General features: G+C 42.3%; 1 protein-coding gene across 1 annotated transcript in view; it reads left to right on the top strand.

Moving 5' to 3' along the window:
* Nucleotides 1-1182: 1182 nt before the first annotated feature.
* Nucleotides 1183-19835, top strand: part of brinp1 (bone morphogenetic protein/retinoic acid inducible neural-specific 1) — a 120347-nt gene continuing 101694 nt past the window's right edge. Inside the window, exon 1 of the mRNA XM_085463844.1 lies at nt 1183-1663. The gene's annotated coding sequence lies outside the window, so the exon portion shown is untranslated. The remainder of the gene's footprint in view (nt 1664-19835) is intronic.

Raw genomic sequence — 19835 nt, 5'->3', positions numbered from 1 at the left:
AGGAGACAGAAAGACAGAGCAAGCTGTTCTAAGATGAATGCTGATGTAGAAGAAGACATAATGACCTGAGGAGGATTTGTTGCATTTTTATGTTAAGAATTGTAGATGGCTTGTAAAACCTCTCAAAAGTCTTTGTTTTGAAATTTGACTGCAGATTCTACCTATTACTCTGCACTATATTTAGCAGTGCTGGAGATATCCTCATGAAGTGAGGTACAAGCTGATATAATTTTGATGTAATATCTAACGCAGTAGAGTAGAGCGCTTTTGGCTAAGCCTTTGGTCTAAGGAAATATGATCTTATGTCATGCATATGCTGACCATATGTTGTCAGAATACACCACTCACCAGCACCATAGCAAGGATTTTAGAATGATGCCAGGGGTTCCCTAGTTTAACACCAACATGCCTATACAAATTTGATGTAGCCCCCACAGTGTTATTATAGAATATAAGCCCTAACTGTCTGTCAAAGCCACAACATTGAGCAGCCATGACCTTATCAGTCATTAATGAAGTGAATTTATACGTTTAATACAGTGTTTGCATTAATGAATTCAGCAGCCATGACACCTGCCACTTTGAGTTAACATTATTACCTGACACACATCACCACAGATCTACTGAGCAGGTTTCGCAGCCATCGACAGAACAACAGAATCTCCCCTGCTGCTTTTCAGAACCATGGACAGTAACCAGAACTTCACTTCAGTTGTGTTTCAGCACCTGGGACAGCAGAGCAAATTTTGCTCCACAAAAATGTGTGCATAAATTGCCATGGTTTCGCTTCCAATGCAACGTGAAACGGGGTCCACAGAGTTTCTCAGCAAGTCATCATAAGTTCACATTAACACAGACATACAGTCACGTTGTTTTTTTATGTAAAGAACACAGCCTGCACGTGGCATTGTGTGACACCTTCTGCGCAACTCAACGCCTTCTCACTTTGTTGCGCTTTCAGTTGTCTCAAAAAAACAAAACGAAAAAACCCAACAAAAATCCTTGTATGCTTAATAAGCCTGTGTCCTTCTGAGCCCACACCGTACCCAAATGTTGACACCTTAATGAGCAATGACCAGGCTATTTATGGTGCTCATCCTGTAGCCTCGGTGTAAAGAATTAGCATACCTATCAGCTGAAAAAAGTCACGACGCGGCTTCTTATCCTCATCCACCCTCAGTTACCTCGCCTTCCGCCTCATACAGTCCAGACCCACCCCTCACTGCCTGCCATGACCGTCCTCTACAATACGAGACTGTATTCTTTGTACCTCCCCTTTCTCGCCCTCCGTCTGTGGATCCCTTCCTAGATATCCATCCACACCTCTCTACCCGCAAACGGCTCCTAGTGTGACAAAAAAAGAGAGCAGAACTGTTTCAAACACGTCGACATAAATCCCACTTCTACAGCTCCCTTTTCTCCATTCCCTCCTGACGGACTTCATTACTTTATTCATCTGCGCGCCAATGCACGAGACCACGCAGAAACGGAGGATTTTTTTCCCTTGAGCATGAAAAGGATTGCCAAATCATCCGCAATCCAACATCACCGACTGAGCCACCAGCATGAGCACTGGATACATATGCTCCAGCAGAAGTTGTTGGCGAGAGAACTAAGAAATCTTGGACCACAAATACAGCTAAGAGGGGAGAGTCAGTTTTAGGTAAGTACGGTATATGCTGGCTTAGACCTCTAACAGAATGTGAAGGTATCTTATGTATATTTTTTCCTGTTTATCACTAACCACGAGGAAGTGGTCTGGTAGGCAAGGCTATATTGTGGCACAATTATGGCGATGTTGCGTGGTCAGCATGTAACTAGGGTGGCCGGTGGTGTCCTTTTCAGGATGGAGGTAATTTTCCCCCTTTTCTTTCTCACGGCGAAGCTACCTATCAAGCTCCGCCCGGACTATATGTCGACGTAGCCCTTCGGAGGGTATTAAATTTGATACAATTTGCCGTATAAAGCCTTCATTTTATACCACCAGGAAAATGACTTATTCTCACAAATTGCATGCGTTCGCCTGCGCTCTCGCTGCACGTTGTGAGGCAGCATCTTCCCCAGGTGATGCTGCAGAAGTGCGGATGTAAAAGGAGCACGAAACACTGAGGGAATCAATGATCTCAGTATTCGGGGTTGGCACATTACGCAGACCTGTTTCAGTGAGTGGCAGTCCGGGGGGCAACATTCAGAGTAGGGGTGTAAATCAGGCCTGCAGTAGTCAGCATCAACATTTGTACTCAAGCTTCTTTTTCTCTCTCTTTGGAGTCCAGATCTAGCGATGATTAGTTCACTCTGAAAGCTGCATTTGCTCTTAACTTTAAATGAGAGTCACCCCGGATTAAAAATAATAATAATGATAATAATAAAGAGTAAATCAATCGCGTCCATTCTTTCTGTTATTACTAGTGTTTTTATTTGCATGTTATTAATAATTATTATGAATATTTCTCCATTGTTTCGTCTCACTGCTTGATATGAGACGGATCAGTGTTTGTGCGCGCCTATGGCCCGTCCTGTACGTAGCTTTGGACTCATGAGGGTGCGCGTACATGAGAGCCAGCACGTACGTGTTTGTTTTGTTGTAAGTGTGCGCGCGCGCGTGTCACCAGTGAGGCAAAGTTGCCGTTCCGTGTTCCCTCAAGTTGCTTTGATTGCTGTTCCACCGGCTAACTGCGAGGGGAGCTCATGCTCTTTTACACTATAGGTGTCATTGTGTGGCTAAAGGCAAGATTACTGTGTGTGATACTGATACCAAGTCTATGAAATTAGAGGAGCAGCTTCTGTTTGAAATTAGTCCGGAAACATTTATCTGCAATTCCACGGCTGCCACTGCAAATTTTGCTTTGTTTGTCAATGTTTCTTTTTGAAATGCTAGCCAAAGTAGCTTTAAGGAACTTGATCAAATGTACGTAGAAAAAAAAAAGAAAACAGAAAAAAAACGCAGTTGCAGTTATAATTACCAGGCCGAGAGTGCAAAGCATTAGTTTCATAATGCTGAAGTCACACATATGAGTAATGAACAATGCAGGATCTCAGTCTATACTGCACAATCAAGCCTTTGATGAGCATGCTAGAAAAGGGTCTGTGTGGCACCCCACTGTAACTAACCCTGCATACTGAATTTGAAATGTAAGTTGAGCTTTATTTATTATTTTTTTTCTCAAATGAGCATTACACTAAAAGCAAGTGCTTTAACTCTGTGATATTGTTCTGCCTTCTCTGCATGTACAGTAGAGAAAATTGCACTGGCAGCGGAAATTGCAGAAGAAAAGCTCCCTCATTCCGAATGCTTCATTCAATCTGGTGGCCTTTTCAATGGCAAAATGCTGGCAACATGTAATCATATTCAGAGGGAAAGCATTCTAAATCACGCTGCCAAAATGAAAATGCCTGCAGTGGCTTAAAGCTATATTTGTGTCGTGGCTTTAGATGACCCAATGTTGATAATGCTTTCAAGGACTGAAAAGAGAACATTCAGCAGCAGAGGTCCTTTTACAGAGCTTGGCAGTGCAACTTACTGATAAATTGTCTGCAAATCATGTGACTGTGATTCTAAAAGACAAGGAAATAAACACCCATGAACATAATTAGGAGGAAATGATTACAGACTTAATGCATTGACCATATGTGCACAGCATTTCTTTATCACTCTGTGTAAAGATAAGGATATTACTTTTTCAACAGTCTGTGTGCTGGATAGAGAACAGTACAGTACCAGTCTTGTACTGGCACCAGCTCTCTCCTGCTCTTCCTCTCTGTGTATCTCTCTCTTTGTATTCTTGTATTGGCACAGCATTGTTTTTATGTGGGTGCAGCTGTAGTGACCAGAAGGCTGCCTCCTAAGAGGTTTGGAGGAAAAGAAAATCTGTTTTTATCAGAAACAAACAACAGGGTCACACAATGACATGTGACAAACTCTACCAGAAATCCTGGCACGTTTACAGTATTTTGGAAACGCAGCTGATCTCCACTGAGGGTTTTCTGACCTGTGTGCTGGTGCTATCAGTCCCAAAAGTACATGGGTCTAAACATGCTGTTCTTATAACGCAGTGTTCAAAAAGCCGTTCGCAGCCACAGGCTCATAATTAAAGATGATTACTAGTGCTTATTCTTGCATGTCATGAAATATTAATGCTTAGGAGGATTTCACAGTTTCAGAAGGAATTTTTACTTTACTTATTGGATGGCCATTAAAGACAACGTTTATCTCAACGTTTGCATGGAGTGACACAAACCTGCAAAGAAGGTCTCCATAGTTTTGTGAAGAAAAATATGGGTGTCGTGCAAAGCCTCAGGGGAGCACGATAACAGTGACAGTTTTATTTTTATAAACTATTTAGGCATTCAGTACACGTAATTCTTCAACTAAGTAAAGTGGCCTGTCTCTGGTTTCTCTCTATCTCCTTCTTGCTTTATTCACAGCAGGGGGCCAGAGTCTGAATAGTTGCGACTGAACATGAATACCATTTTATGTTGCATTCAAGAATTAAATAATACATCAAAACCTCAAAAGCAAACAGAAAACATTATTTATTAAATTAATGTAAGTATAATGTGGATTTGCTTTCTGACTACTGATGAATCTGGAGGTAATTTTATATATGTATCTATACATACATATATATAAAAAAAAAAAAAAAAACACCCAGCACGCCCCTGCGGGCGGTTTATCCTTCAAGCTCGGGTCCTCTACCAGAGGCCTGGGAGCTTGAGGGTCCTGCGCAGTATCTTAGCTGTTCCCAGGACTGCGCTCTTCTGGACAGAGATCTCCGATGTTGTTCCCGGGATCTGCTGGAGCCACTCGCCTATCTTGGGAGTCACCGCACCTAGTGCTCCGATTACCACGGGGACCACCATTACCTTCACCCTCCACATCCTCTCGAGCTCTTCTCTGAGCCCTTGGTATTTCTCCAGCTTCTCGTGTTCCTTCTTCCTGATATTGCTGTCATTGGGAACCGCTACATCGATCACTACGGCCGTCTTCTTCTGTTTGTCTACCACCACTATGTCCGGTTGGTTAGCCACCACCATTTTGTCCGTCTGTATCTGGAAGTCCCACAGGATCTTAGCTCGGTCATTCTCCACCACCCTTGGGGGCATCTCCCATTTTGACCTCGGGACTTCCAGGTTATACTCGGCACAGATGTTCCTGTACACTATGCCGGCCACTTGGTTATGGCGTTCCATGTATGCCTTGCCTGCTAGCATCTTGCACCCTGCTGTTATGTGCTGGATAGTCTCTGGGGCATCTTTACACAGCCTGCACCTGGGGTCTTGCCTGGTGTGATAGACCCCAGCCTCTATGGATCTTGTACTCAGAGCTTGTTCTTGTGCTGCCATGATTAGTGCCTCTGTGCTGTCTTTCAGTCCAGCTTTGTCCAGCCACTGGTAGGATTTCTGGATATCAGCCACCTCCTCTATCTGCCGGTGGTACATACCGTGCAGGGGCCTGTCCTTCCATGATGGTTCCTCGTCTCCCTCCTCTTTCTTGGGTTTCTGCTGCCTGAGGTATTCACTGAGCACTCGGTCAGTTGGGGCCATCTTCCCAATGTATTCTTGGATGTTCCTTGTCTCATCCTGGACTGTGGTGCTGACACTCACCAGTCCCCGGCCCCCTTCCTTCCGCTTAGCGTACAGCCTCAGGGTGCTGGACTTGGGGTGAAACCCTCCATGCATGGTCAGGAGCTTTCTTGTCTTTATGTCAGTGGCTTCTATCTCCTCCTTTGGCCAGCTTATTACCCCAGCAGGGTACCTGATCACGGGCAGGGCGTATGTGTTGATGGCCCGGATCTTGTTCTTACCATTCAGCTGACTCCTCAGGACTTGCCTGACCCTCTGCAGGTACTTGGTGGTTGCAGCCTTTCTAGCGGCCTCTTCATGGTTCCCATTTGCCTGCGGGATCCCCAGGTACTTGTAACTGTCCTCTATGTCTGCAATGTTGCCTTCTGGTAGTTCAATCCCCTCAGTTCTGACTACCTTCCCTCTCTTTGTTACCATCCGACTACACTTCTCCAGTCCGAACGACATTCCAATGTCATTGCTGTATAGCCTGGTAGTGTGGATCAGTGAATCGATGTCTCGTTCACTCTTGGCATACAGCTTGATGTCATCCATGTACAGGAGGTGGCTGACAACTGCTCCGTTCCGTAGTCGGTATCCGTAGCCAGTCTTGTTAATGATCTCACTGAGGGGGTTCAGGCCTATGCAGAACAGCAGTGGGGACAGAGCATCTCCTTGGTAGATCCCGCACTTGATGGTAACTTGTGCTATGGGCTTGGAGTTGGCCTCTAGTGTTGTACGCCACATCCCCATTGAGTTCCTGATGAAGGCTCTTAGGGTCCCATTGATCTTGTACAATTCTAGGCATTCCAGTATCCAGCTGTGGGGCATTGAGTCATAGGCCTTCTTGTAATCAATCCAGGCAGTGCACAGGTTGGTCAGTCTGGTCTTGCAGTCTCGGCTGATTGTTCTGTCTACCAGTAGCTGGTGTTTTGCGCCTCTGGTATTCTTGCCAATTCCTTTCTATATATATATATATATATATATATATATATATATATATATATATATATATATATATATATACATAGATAGATAGATAGATAGGCAGATAGATAGATAGATAGATAGATAGGCAGATAGATAGATAGATAGATAGGCAGATAGATATACCAAAGAGTATCTTGATTGCATAAAATTTTGAAAGAAAGAAATTGGGTGATGAGCAAAAAAAAATCAGGGCATCATCCTTTGATTTAATTCACTAGTTAATGTGTACTGATTGTGCTCTTTTAAAACTTTTAGAAATTAGTGTTGGCAGCATATAAAATCATTTTAACCTATTTTTTTATACTAAAATGAACAACAGACCTGAAGCAAATGACCTGCTTTCAGTCATATAAATTCTGAAAAGATACCTAAATCAGCCGCTGTGCACAAGCACCATTGAATATTAATGCTAATTAACTTCATCCACCAAGCAAGGAATTTGACAAATCCAATGTGATACAATTTTTATGCACTGAGGGAAGAGGAGGCTCCACATCGACTTTGGTCTGGGTGTAGCTGCTGCTTCTGGTTGTTGCTGTAGCGGGTGAAGCTGCCTTATAAAACATTTATTAGACCAACTATATTGACATATGCTAATTCTGAGACATTCACACTCAAAGCCCCAAGTACCAAAAACTAAACTTGTCATTATCCTAATGTAAACAAGTGAGCCTACCATTTTTAGATGATATTGCATGTGGATGGTTGAAGCGTCTTCTTTTAACACTGGTGTCATTTAGTTTAGAGCCAAGACTGAATAAACATTTAGGAAACATAAACACTAAAGAAGTTGGGGTTATCTGGCTATATTTCATTGGGTAAAGTTGCAGAATAAAGGATCCACTCTAAAGGCTGCTAATGAAGCATTTGTTTCCCAGCCACTTATAATTTAGTAGATATAGCCAATCGACCAGCTGAGCAGCTCTAACAATCATTACAGATCAATTCTATTTGCACAAGCTGCTTTCACAAAAAAGATGTCTCACTCTCTGCAGATCACCTGTGGAATGCTAGCATGGATGGCATAAAAATCCCTATAACAGTTTTTCTCATATACTTGCTCCCAGTGCTTTTGCCTTCAAAAGTGCAAAAGTGGCCTTTTCATATTGGGTTAAAACACTCTCACTCCTCTGCACACCATGCATCTTGACCTAGCCCTTGGTGTTTGCCAAGTAGGAGACACTAGATAGAAAAGTGATGCTAAATTGAGCCTCCGCAACCCTGACCCATGTGTCATTAAACACTGCCAGGAAGCTTAGTTATTACTCCCTAAAATATGATAACTCGGACAACACAGTAATAACTACAGTAATTTATTTTGCCTGACATTGCCTTGGTCTTTGCTGGCTTGGTGACAGCAGTGTTGTACATCTACTTGATTTTTTTGTGGAGAAGGAGAAAGATGTTTTGATTTGCAGAGGTCTGCACTGGTCGACGATTATACATAGAGCCTTTAACTTAATTTGCTTCACTCCAGCCTCCCATGTTACCGCTGCTATATAATTTGATCTGCTCTTGTCTAGAAGATGTGTCTGAGGTATTTTGCAAAATGCAAACCTCCCAGTATAGCTTCTGGGTCTGGTTTGTATAGCAATAATGTGCAGCTCTGGCCAGTAATTGGCAGTTTTGTTTTGTTGCTGAGATTTTCCTCCTCACTTGCAAATCCTTGGTAAATTTGTGGGCAGCAACATAACTGTGCAGCCTTTTGCTGTTAAGTGTGTTCCATAATTGAGTTTGGTGTGGCATATGTTCTCTATCAGTATGTTGACGCGTCATATGTGTTTACGTACGTGCTTACCTACAAAAATTATTGTTTTTTCAGCTCTAAGGTGTATACTAGCCACATCTGATAACTAAATAAAGCTGCATTAATAAATACTTTTAATATCAAGAATGGATTGAGTTATCTGTACTTTATAACACAAAACCATTAGGCATAGAGAATTACTGTCCATCTCGTTTCTCCTCAGCTTAATATGGTTCACTGTTTTGCTTTAATAGCTTGCAGCTTAATAAACATTTTTCCTATTAAGCAGCCTACTTTTTGATTTACAAAAAGCACTTAAATACTTGCATTGAAAGGTACCTGAAGTATAGGTTTTGGTGATATCCCCCTGATAGCTTGTCACTACCTGGGTTAAAACCAAATTTTCACATATTGGGAATACAAAACAAATTAATGCCTAAAAGATGGGAGTCTCTTTATACCATGGGAAGGGAACAGAAGCAACTACTTAAACTATTAAATATAAATTATACTTGGATGTTCCATCAGGTATCCACATTACTTGTTTGGATGATGTGAGTCATTGTATGCATGCAGATATAACTTGTGTGTCACACCTTCAGCAAAACAATGCTGATATTTTAACTACAAATCAAATGTACTGTGATTTTGTCTTTCACAATTGATTCTGGGAAAGCTTATAATGCAGATTTCAACATCTTGAGAAAATTGAACCCATGTTGAAAAAGCAATCAGTGTGACCTTTGTGTGACTCATTTGTAACTGTCACTACTAACTTTTAAAGGACTGAGCAGGTCAGATTTGATTGACCATAAATTTACAAAAAGATTCTTAGTCATTTTGAAGTGTGTCACAGCCGCTTGCCTGACCACTTGTATTTTCGCCCATGAAAAATGATCACAAAAGGCTAAAGTCACCCAAAGAACCTTCAGTTTTCCTGCCATAAATAACGAATTCACATTCTAGTTCACATTCACATGGATAAACAAACATACAATTTCAATTGTTCCACTGAATTGCCTATCAACGTAAAAGTCATAATTTAAATGTGAACAATCACGGGAAGATAATCTTTCTGAAAAAAAAATGTTAATTGGATCTCACACAGAGAAGGTTTTAATCTTTTTCATCCTTCCTTGTGCTGACTAACAAGTGTAAAGTACTCCCTACTGGAGCACTTTAGGTACCCCCTAATTATTTCTTAAGAAGATAAAAAAATATTTCAAACAAGCATTTCAAATTATATGGCATTTATCACGTGAAGCTTGAATTGAGATTAGAAGCTGCCATTCTCAGTAGATTTACCATGGCCCAATTTTGAAAAATTAAACAGTGGGGGCTTTTTTGGAGAGAGAGTGGAGTCATGGACTGACCCCATGACCTTTGTGATGCTGGTGAGTCAATGTGCTGTTGGCCAATGCCAGAAGATCGCAGCATCACTGACCTATATTGCAGCCCTGGGCAGTGGCAACCTACACACCAGCAGATCGCTGATCAGAGGAGAATATTGAAAATGAGGTGCAAAAAGATTTTTTATATTCTTTTCTAGCTATGCCTTTCCTACATAAATCTACTGGTTCTGCATTTGTGTTTGTTTTCATACTTAAACAATGACTCAAGAATTTTGAACAACTGAAATATAAAATCAAAGGTCTATTTATTCACTAACAAAAATATGCTTGGTGTAAACTCAATGTTTACTATTATGTTTACTAAATTTCATATGACTGCTTGTTACGACCGAGATGTGCAGATGAGCATCTCTGAATGCACAAAACCTTGGGTACAGCAGTGGAGGACTACACCAGGTGCCTCTCTTGTCAGCTAAGAACAGGAAACTGAGGCTATAGTTTGCACAGGCTCACCAAAATTGAACAATTGAAGTCTGGAAAAACATTGCCTGGTCTGATGAACCTTGATTGCTACTGCAACATTCGGATGATAGGGTCAGAATTTGGTATGAACAACATGAAAGCATGGATCCATCTTGCCTTGTATCAACAGTTCAGGGTGCTGCTGGCGGTGTGGGGGATATTTTCTCACCACACTTTGGACCCGTTAGTACAAAATGACCATTTAAATGCCACAAATTGTGTTGTTGCTGATCATGTCCATCCCTTCATGACTATAGTGCACCAGTTAGATTGCTCCAATCATCCCAAACATTTTTTTTAACATGACAGTGAGCTCAGCTTAATCAAATAGCCTCCACAGTTACCAGATCTCAATCTAATGCGGCCATATTATCTACCTCGGGAGTTCAGTCATGTGATCTGTGTGTGTGTTTACATCCCTCCGAGGGCCGACGCAACAGCTGCCTGTGAGAAAATACACACAGTCACAGCAAGACTTCAGACACAAAACCCCGAGGCTTTCATTATTATATCTGGAGACTTTAACCATGCCACACTGGACTCTACTCTGGCTGCTTTTCACCAGTTTGTGAATTGTCCCACAAGAAGCAACAGGACAATTGACCTACTGTATGCTAATGTGAGAGATGCATACAGAGCCACCCCCCTCCCCCCACTAGGGAAGTCAGACCACAACCTGGTTTACCTACAGCCACAATACACACCCCTCGTCCAAAGGCAGCCGGTCACAACGCGCTCCATCCGGAGATGGACCCCAGAAAAGGAGGATGCTCTGAGGGACTGTTATGACACCACAGACTGGGATGTGCTCCTGAGCCCACATGGTGAGGACATAGAGGGGGCGACACACTGTCTTACAGACTACCTCAACTTTTGTGTGGACACGGTCGCCCCTGCTAAGACGGTACGGTGTTATCCTAATAACAAACCGTGGGTAACACAGGAAGTCAAAGCTGTCCTCAACATGAAGAAGAAGGCTTTCAGGAGCAAAGTGAAGGAGGAGATGAAGGCAGCACAGCGGGAGGTGAAACGCTGCCTGAGGGAAGCAAAGGACACCTACAGGAGGAAGGTGGAGCAGAAGTTGGAGAGGAACAATATGAGGGAGGTCTGGAATGGTGTGAAAACCATCACAGGCCACAACACCAAGAAAAGCACAGTGGGGGGGACTGTGGAGAAGGCAAACGAACTCAACAACTTCTTCAACAGGTTTGACCAGCCCACAACCCCCCCACCCTCACCTTCACTACAGAGTCCAATCCCCACTCTCCTGCCTCCCTCGCTTCCCCCCCTTCCTGACACCATGACACCCCCCTCCTCCAATCCCTCTCTCAGCAGCAAGACATCTCCCCCCCTCCCCTCTTCCCAAACATCTCCCAGTGTCACAGTGGATCAGGTCAGGAGACAACTGAGGAAGCTTCGCCCCAGAAAGGCAGCAGGCCCAGACAAGGTGTGTCCTAGGATGCTAAAGGCGTGTGCTGCTGAACTTGGGGAGCCGCTACAACGAGTCTTCAACCTCAGTCTGCGACTGGGGAGAGTGCCCGCCCTATGGAAGACATCCTGCATCGTCCCGGTCCCCAAAAAGAACCGGCCCAATGAGCTGAATGACTTCCGACCGGTGGCACTGACGTCACATCTTATGAAGACTCTAGAGCGGCTCTTCCTCAACCTCCTCCGACCACAGGTACAACATGCCCAGGACCCACTACAGTTTGCATACAAGGCGGGTGTCGGAGTGGAGGATGCCATCCTGTACCTCCTACACAGAGCCCACTCACACCTGGATGGGGGAAAAGGCACGGTCAGGATACTGTTTCTTGACTTTTCCAGTGCCTTTAATACCATCCGGCCCTGTATGCTTCAAGAAAAACTGAACAGGATGGAGGTGGACCCCTGCCTGGTGGCTTGGATCTCCGACTACCTCACCGACAGACCACAGTACGTCAGGCTGAAGGACATCACGTCTGACACTGTGGTCAGCAGCACAGGAGCACCACAGGGAACTGTGCTGTCCCCTCTTCTCTTCACCCTGTACACCTCTGACTTCTGCTACAACTCTGAATTATGCCACATTCAGAAGTTTGCAGACGACACAGCCATCATGGGGTGTATCTGGGATGATCAGGAAGAGGAGTACAGAAGTCTGGTGAGGAACTTTGTCGCATGGAGTCACACAAACCACCTGCAACTCAACACCTCAAAGACTAAGGAACTGGTTGTGGACTTCGGGAGGTCTAGAGAAGGTCCACTGCCGGTTCAGATAGAGGGGGAGGAGGTGGAGGTGGTCAACAAGTACAAGTACCTCGGGCTGTGGGTGGACAATAAACTGGACTGGTCATGCAACACAGAGCACCTGTATAAAAAAGCCCAAAGCCGACTGTACTTCCTCAGAAGGCTGAGGTCTTTTAACATCTGCAGGAAGCTCCTGAGGATGTTTTACCAGTCAGTGGTTGCTGGAGTACTTTTCTATGCTGTGGTGTGCTGGGGGAGCAGCACAGCAAAGAAGGACTCATCCAGGCTGGAGAAACTGATCAGGAGGGCTAGCTCTGTGGTCGGCATGAAGCTGGACACTCTGGTGACAGTGGCAGAGAAAAGGACATTAAAGAAACTGATGGACATTATGGACAATGCCAGGCATCCTCTGCACACGGCCATTAACAACCAGAAGAGTCTGTTCAGTGACAGGTTGCTTCTCCCAAAGACAAGAACTAACAGACTTAAAAACTCCTTTGTCCCACACGCCATCAGACTGTTTAACTCCTCTCTGGAGGGGAGAGGGAGGGGAAACAGGAGGACAAAGGAGGGGGGAACAACTAAGCTGTAGTGCCTCTTCACCTCACTGTGCAATACCTTTTGTGCAATACTTTTGTAAATAGTCAACGGTGCAATAGACTCAATACTTGAAATGTGCAATTCACTTGTATTTTTATTTTTATTCCTATTTATTCTATTTATCCCCTTCGTATATTTTATTTATATTGTCTCTGTATTTATATATATGTGTGTGTGTATAACTCTGTAACTTCTGTCGGTGCTGTGCTTTTTTGGAAATCGAATTTCCCAGAGGAACCCACCCGAGGGATTAATAAAGTTCTATCTTATCTTATCTTATCTTAATGGAGCTCCTATAGGAAGTGGCTTAATGGGAGATTCATATATGGATGTGTAGCTAACAAGTCTGTAGCAAATGTGTGATGCTGTTGTATCAACATGGACCAAAATCTCAGAGAAATGTTTTCAGGACGTTGTTGAATCTATGGCAGACGAATTCAGGCAGTTCTGAATGCAGTACTAGTAAGGTGTATCTAATGATGTGGCCGGTAAGTGCAATAACAGCATTAGTGTGTTTCCCCTTAAATGTAAGTCATTAAACAACATGAGCATATTTAGTTGGATAACACAGCTTTCATTTTCCTCAACAACTCTGAGCTGTAAAAGGCGTTGGGCTACTCCAGAAGTAGCACATGAAATGACCTGACACAGCATTTTCACAAAAGTACCAAGCTATAGATTTTTTTTATATAGCTGCCCTTGCCTTGCCTGTGACAGAATTTGTGTGTGTGTGTGTGTGTTTGTCTCTTGCACATTAAGCATCTTTTTGAATTCCTGAGGCCCAAAATCAGGTATAACAGCAGGCATGTACAGTGGGGCAAAAAAGTATTTAGTCAGCCACCGATTGTGCAAGTTCCCCCACTTAAAATGATGACAGAGGTCAGTAATTTGCACCAGAGGTACACTTCAACTGTGAGAGACAGAATGTGAAAAAAAAATCCATGAATTCACATGGTAGGATTTGTAAAGAATTTATTTGTAAATTAGGGTGGAAAATAAGTATTTGGTCACCTCAAACAAGGAAAATCTCTGGCTCTCACAGACCTGTAACGTCTTCTGTAAGAAGCTTTTCTGTCCCCCACTCGTTACCTGTATGAATGGCACCTGTTTGAACTCATCATCTGTATAAAAGACACCTGTCCACAGCCTCAAACAGTCAGACTCCAAACTCCGCCATGGCCAAGACCAAAGAGCTTTCGAAGGACACCAGGAAAAGTATTGTAGACCTGCACCAGACTGGGAAGAGTGAATCTACAATAGGCAAGCAGCTTGGTGTGAAAAAATCAACTGTGGGAGCAATCATCAGAAAATGGAAGACATACAAGACCACTGATAATCTCCCTCGATCTGGGGCTCCACGCAAGATCTCATCCCGTGGGGTCAAAATGATCATGAGAACGGTGAGCAAAGATCCCAGAACCACACGGGGGGACCTGGTGAATGACCTGCAGAGAGCTGGGACCAAAGTAACAAAGGTCACCATCAGTAACACACTACAACGGCAGGGAATCAAATCCCGCAGTGCCAGACGTGTTCCGCTGCTGAAGCCAGTGCATGTCCAGGCCCGTCTGAAGTTTGCCAGAGAGCACATGGATGATACACCAGAGGATTGGGAGAATGTCATGTGGTCAGATGAAACCAAAGTAGAACTTTTTGGTATAAACTCAACTCGTCGTGTTTGGAGGAAGAAGAATACTGAGTTGCATCCCAAGAACACCATACCTACTGTGAAGCATGGGGGTGGAAACATCATGCTATGGGGCTGTTTTTCTGCCAAGGGGACAGGACGACTGATCCGTGTTAAGGACAGAATGAATGGGGCCATGTATCGTGAGATTTTGAGCCAAAACCTCCTTCCATCAGTGAGAACTTTGAAGATGAAACGAGGCTGGGTCTTCCAACATGACAATGATCCAAAACACACCGCCCGGGCAACAAAGGAGTGGCTCCGTAAGAAGCATTTGAAAGTCCTGGAGTGGCCTAGCCAGTCTCCAGACCTCAACCCCATAGAAAATCTGTGGCGGGAGTTGAAAGTCCGTGTTGCTCGGCGACAGCCCCAAAACATCACTGCTCTCGAGAAGATCTGCATGGAGGAATGGGCCAAAATACCAGCTACTGTGTGTGTGCAAACCTGGTAAAGACCTATAGTAAACGTTTGACCTCTGTTATTGCCAACAAAGGTTATGTTACAAAGTATTGAGTTGTATATTTGTTATTGACCAAATACTTATTTTCCACCCTGATTTACGAATAAATTCTTTACAAATCCTACCATGTGGATTCATGGATTTTTTTTTCACATTCTGTCTCTCACAGTTGAAGTGTACCTCTGGTGCAAATTACTGACCTCTGTCATCATTTTAGGTGGGGGAACTTGCACAATCGGTGGCTGACTAAATACTTTTTTGCCCCACTGTATATTAATTAGAATTCTAAACATAGAAGCTCTGTGTACACTAATGTCAATCTTACATGTCCCAATGCATACATTTGCATTCCTGGCATGAGAGCTTGGCTGCCTAAGCACCACTTCCTGTCACATTTAGCATGGAAAACATTGATTGACTACAGACTTATGCGTATTTGTTATCATTTGACATTGCCTTTAAGGCATTTTCTCTGTTAGCTCTTGCAACCTCATATCTTTAACTGGCATTCTTACATTTGGTCGGCCTTATTTTTCTTTTATCACTCATGGAATTCTTATATTTAATTTACTGGATGCATCAATTTAGAATAAATAAATATCTGATTCCTATAATGACCTGTCTTTTCCGATGACTACTTATGTTTTAGAGGCAAATTTGCACCTGAAGGCTACAATATTGTTGCGGATTATTAAATATGAACCAGTTTTCCCCCAAGATGGAGAATATGATTAAAAGCTAGTAAATAAAATATGCCATGTTCAAGGCCTTTATATGTTGGTGGTATTGCTTGGCCAGAAGCCCTTCCAGAAGTTTCTCCTGGAGCTCGGCAGCCAGTTTGGATCGAATCCAGGTGGTTATTTGATGCCTGTATATAAATGAATGGGAAACAAAAAGCTATAACTTAGTGGTCACTGGGACTTAAAAACAACATATACAGAATTGCCATTAAAATCTAGTAAGGTTGAGGTTTAAAACTTTTCAACACAGCTTTTAAAACCTGTGAGACTAAATTGACTACCGTCTGATGTAGTAACCGCCACATCAGATTTTCAATTTTAACGGTTGATTAGGTATTTGAGGGCAGTGGTAGTACAACAATCATCTTCATTTCCCTGACATATTTCAGGATTCTTTCTGTCTGCATGCCCTCCTAATATATTATGTCTCTACTTGGCCTCTAAATGCTGTCTGTGTTTTGGTAAATACTTCATATTTTATTTATAGTTTGACTTTTTTTTTTTTTTTAAAAAGGTTACTGTGTACACCCAACATGTCATGTAACCATGGCATTGAAATGCATACATTTACAGACAGCAAGTGAAACCTGCTAAATTGAATGCATGTTTTGGAATTTATAAATTGGGGACTAGCTGCAGGGCATCATTCTGTTAAACAGGTAGTGTGTGCCTAGATGCTCTTAAGTAGGGCTGTGCGATATGACCAAAATCTCATATCCCGATATAAGAATTCTATCGTCCGATAACGATATAAATCACAAAAATGTAACGAAAACCCCCCCCAAAAAAAAGGTTTATTTTTTAGCACCTGGCGGCTCTTTTTTACTTATCATCCATAAATAATCTGCTCTTTCACGTGATTCAGTTTATTTTGAAAAGTCTCAACAGGATCTTGAGCTTTATTGTGAAAGGTTTATATGGAACATAAACAAGCGGACACGTGATGCTCTTACCGTCGTTGTTGCTAACCACAACGCATAAAAAGAGGCGCTTGTCCGTCTGTAGTGTGGTTATATTAAATATAAGAGAAAGAGAGAACTTTAAGAAATTAATATAGCCACTACAGTGACCATCAAAACGATGAAAAAATATTGCCGTAAACTTTTTTTTTTGCGACACCACAAAACAAACGATAGCGTAAAATGAAACGATAGACGTTTTTATATCGTCATCCGATATATATCGTTATATCGAACAGCCCTACTTTTAAGGCTGCTTGATACACTTCAGTTAACAAGCTAACAAATAACTGTTAAGGTGGCTTGAGATGCAAATAGTTGTAACAGTACCATTGGTTGGTTATGTCATGCCTCTTATCCCACCTTTGCTCTTTTTACCCCTCCTCCAAGCTACGCAGTGTTCCTACTTATCATACACAGGAATTACATAGTGAGTCAGTTTTCAAAATTAAAGACCTTGTTCAAATTAAATGCTCTGCTTTTAAAATGCTTCCAGTGACATTTAAAAGTTGTAGAAGGGACGGAATAAAGATGGACAAGAAATGCACTGGGGTTAAAAGGCAAAAAGCTGTACCTTTTTTCTTTTTCAAAAAAAAAAAAATGCTTAGGTTTTTAATGACATTTTACATTTGAAATCGAATGAACTGGGATTAAACATCTTATAAAAGCAAGTTCTAAAAATGATCCCTACCGAATCCCAAATGCTGTGCCTGCTGAAGAAGAAGCAAAGAGGCAGATGTTGAGATAGAGAAAGTATCTTAAACCAACACAGTTTCTCAAGAAAAAGTCTTCCACTCAAAAACAACCTTTTGATTTGGCCGTATTTGTAAAACGCATAAATCTAACAACTTATTTTCATTCCCTAATAAAAAGTCACTGTTCATTTTCAGACACGGTGGAGTGCCTCTTTCTTAAACAATTATTGAAAAAGTATTATTTTCCAGCTCGGCTTGCTCTCAACTGGTCAGATACTGCCACTTGATCAGGAGCCATTGGTGTCACATTTAAGCTTAATGTGCGCCCTCTTAGAATAATTATCATCGGTGCTCCGAGAGTCACCATAGAAACAAGGACAACAGTTGAGACGCTTGTTACATTGGGAAAAGTGTTGATGTTAAGCTGTTTTTCAGTCTAAGCCATGATGTTTTCCAAATCCTTAAAGTAAACTTGTTTCTTATACCTAACCAAAAAAACTCTAGAAAGGTAGCCAATGGATTCAAATGATGATGAGGTTTCCTGATCATAAATCATTATGTGACGAGTGTCAATCAGACATACAACCAGCTGTGTTATTAATGCTTTTTTTGTGTGTTATTTTTTTGTTGTTTTCTTTCTAATCCCTCAATCCAAAGATTAATCTATATAAGCACCCACATTTTGCAGGAAAAACAGTTAGGTCAATTGTCAGCATGGTTTCTGGAAAGGAGGATGAAGCATCTGGGTATCTAAATGTAGAAAGGGAAGTGTTGCCAGAGAACTAGCGATAATAAACAGATGTTGAATATAATTATCTGCAAACTTTGTAGGATACGTTTATGGGACACACTGGGGAGCTGTTCAGATGTATTCTTTTATGTTTTAAGCTCTATGCTTAGTAATTTTGGTATTTCCTTCTGACCATGAAAGTCCTTAGCGCTGAGGTCAAAGGTTTATGCTCTGCGGCAGCAACTGCTCTTTTCACTGTCATATATTCCCCAGATCCATTGCACAGTTTTTCACATGGCATAAAATCGATAGCAATGAAGAGGGTCAGTGCAAGAGAAAGGGAGGCATCCTTTAAAATGCCAGAGTACTTATAGTTCACACTTTACTCTCTTTTGATGCATGTAAATGAAAGTAAATCACATCATTTATCATTAACATCATTATGCTGCCAAACAATTCAGGGTTAGTCAGCGGTATTGTTTCCTAACATACAAGTTACCAGTCAGATCTGGGGCACTTGGAAGTTCAAATGCCTGGTTCCATATCGCTAATTAACCTCCCACATCTAATTATCTTATTCAGCGATTCATGTAGGTCTTGATCACTCCTCCCTGTCCTAAGCATAAAGTGGCACAGATGAATATCAAATTAAGCTGTATATCACAGTGAAATGAGGTGGCCCTTCAGACTGACGATCAGTCTAATAAAGCTCAAACACTTATTAAGTGAGCCTGATTTTGCCTAACTAAGCTATTCGGGATAAAGCTTTGTGGCACATGTATATCATTACTACAGGAAAAATGTTTAATCTCCAGAGTCTTATTACCACCTGGTTCCTTGCCTGTTAAAATAAATATTCAAATTACTATACAATACTATTAGAAAGCAAAACACTGTCACTGCAGAAAAGGCTTTGCTTTCCACCAATTCTATTAGGATTGCTAACAAACAATGGCAACGGGTTGCAACTGGGGAATCCATCACAACTGCCTGGTGGTGGGGTGAGACCCAGCCATCTGGCCTTTTCTTTATTCTTTTACCACTGGTTCCAGCGACTGTCACTTACAATGCACATGTGTGGTGTTTAGTAAAGGGGAATGCTTGATCTGTGGTGCATTCATCATTCTCTGTAGGTTATAAGCCCGTCAGAGATTAAAGGAAAATGTGCTGTATGGCAGCTTACCTGTGTTTGGTTGAGAGTGTAGTGTGGTATATTCTCCCAGGCTGTAGACTGGTGGCATTGTGTTTTGGCTGCAGCTGTTTTAGTCCAGTACTGTGTGTCCCACTTCAAAGAAGTGATGATTGGAGGGTGAATAAAAGCTCCAAGTCAGTCAATTGGCTCTGAATTGCCTGAACTTAACTGCAATATCAGCAGTGCAAAAAAGTGGCTGGCGTGGTCAAGTTTTTCTCGGTTTAACTTGCTCAGCCCCTCACATTGACATCAGGGCCAGGTGGATAGGGAGGAAGTGGAAGGAGAGGAGGCTGTGTGCTCGATTTATCAGTAATTATGGAGTGCTATTTTCTCTGTCTCCCATCTATGTCTGCCCTGGGAAGCAGTAGCC

The sequence above is a fragment of the Copadichromis virginalis genome, linkage group LG7 (genome assembly GCF_057382275.1).
Source record: "Copadichromis virginalis isolate Kocher_CV1m ecotype Utaka linkage group LG7, C_Virginalis_male_GT1.1, whole genome shotgun sequence".
NCBI classification, from domain to species: Eukaryota; Metazoa; Chordata; class Actinopteri; order Cichliformes; family Cichlidae; genus Copadichromis; species Copadichromis virginalis.
Note: the sequence above shows the minus strand (reverse complement) of the source record. Positions and strands in the feature narration are given on the sequence as shown.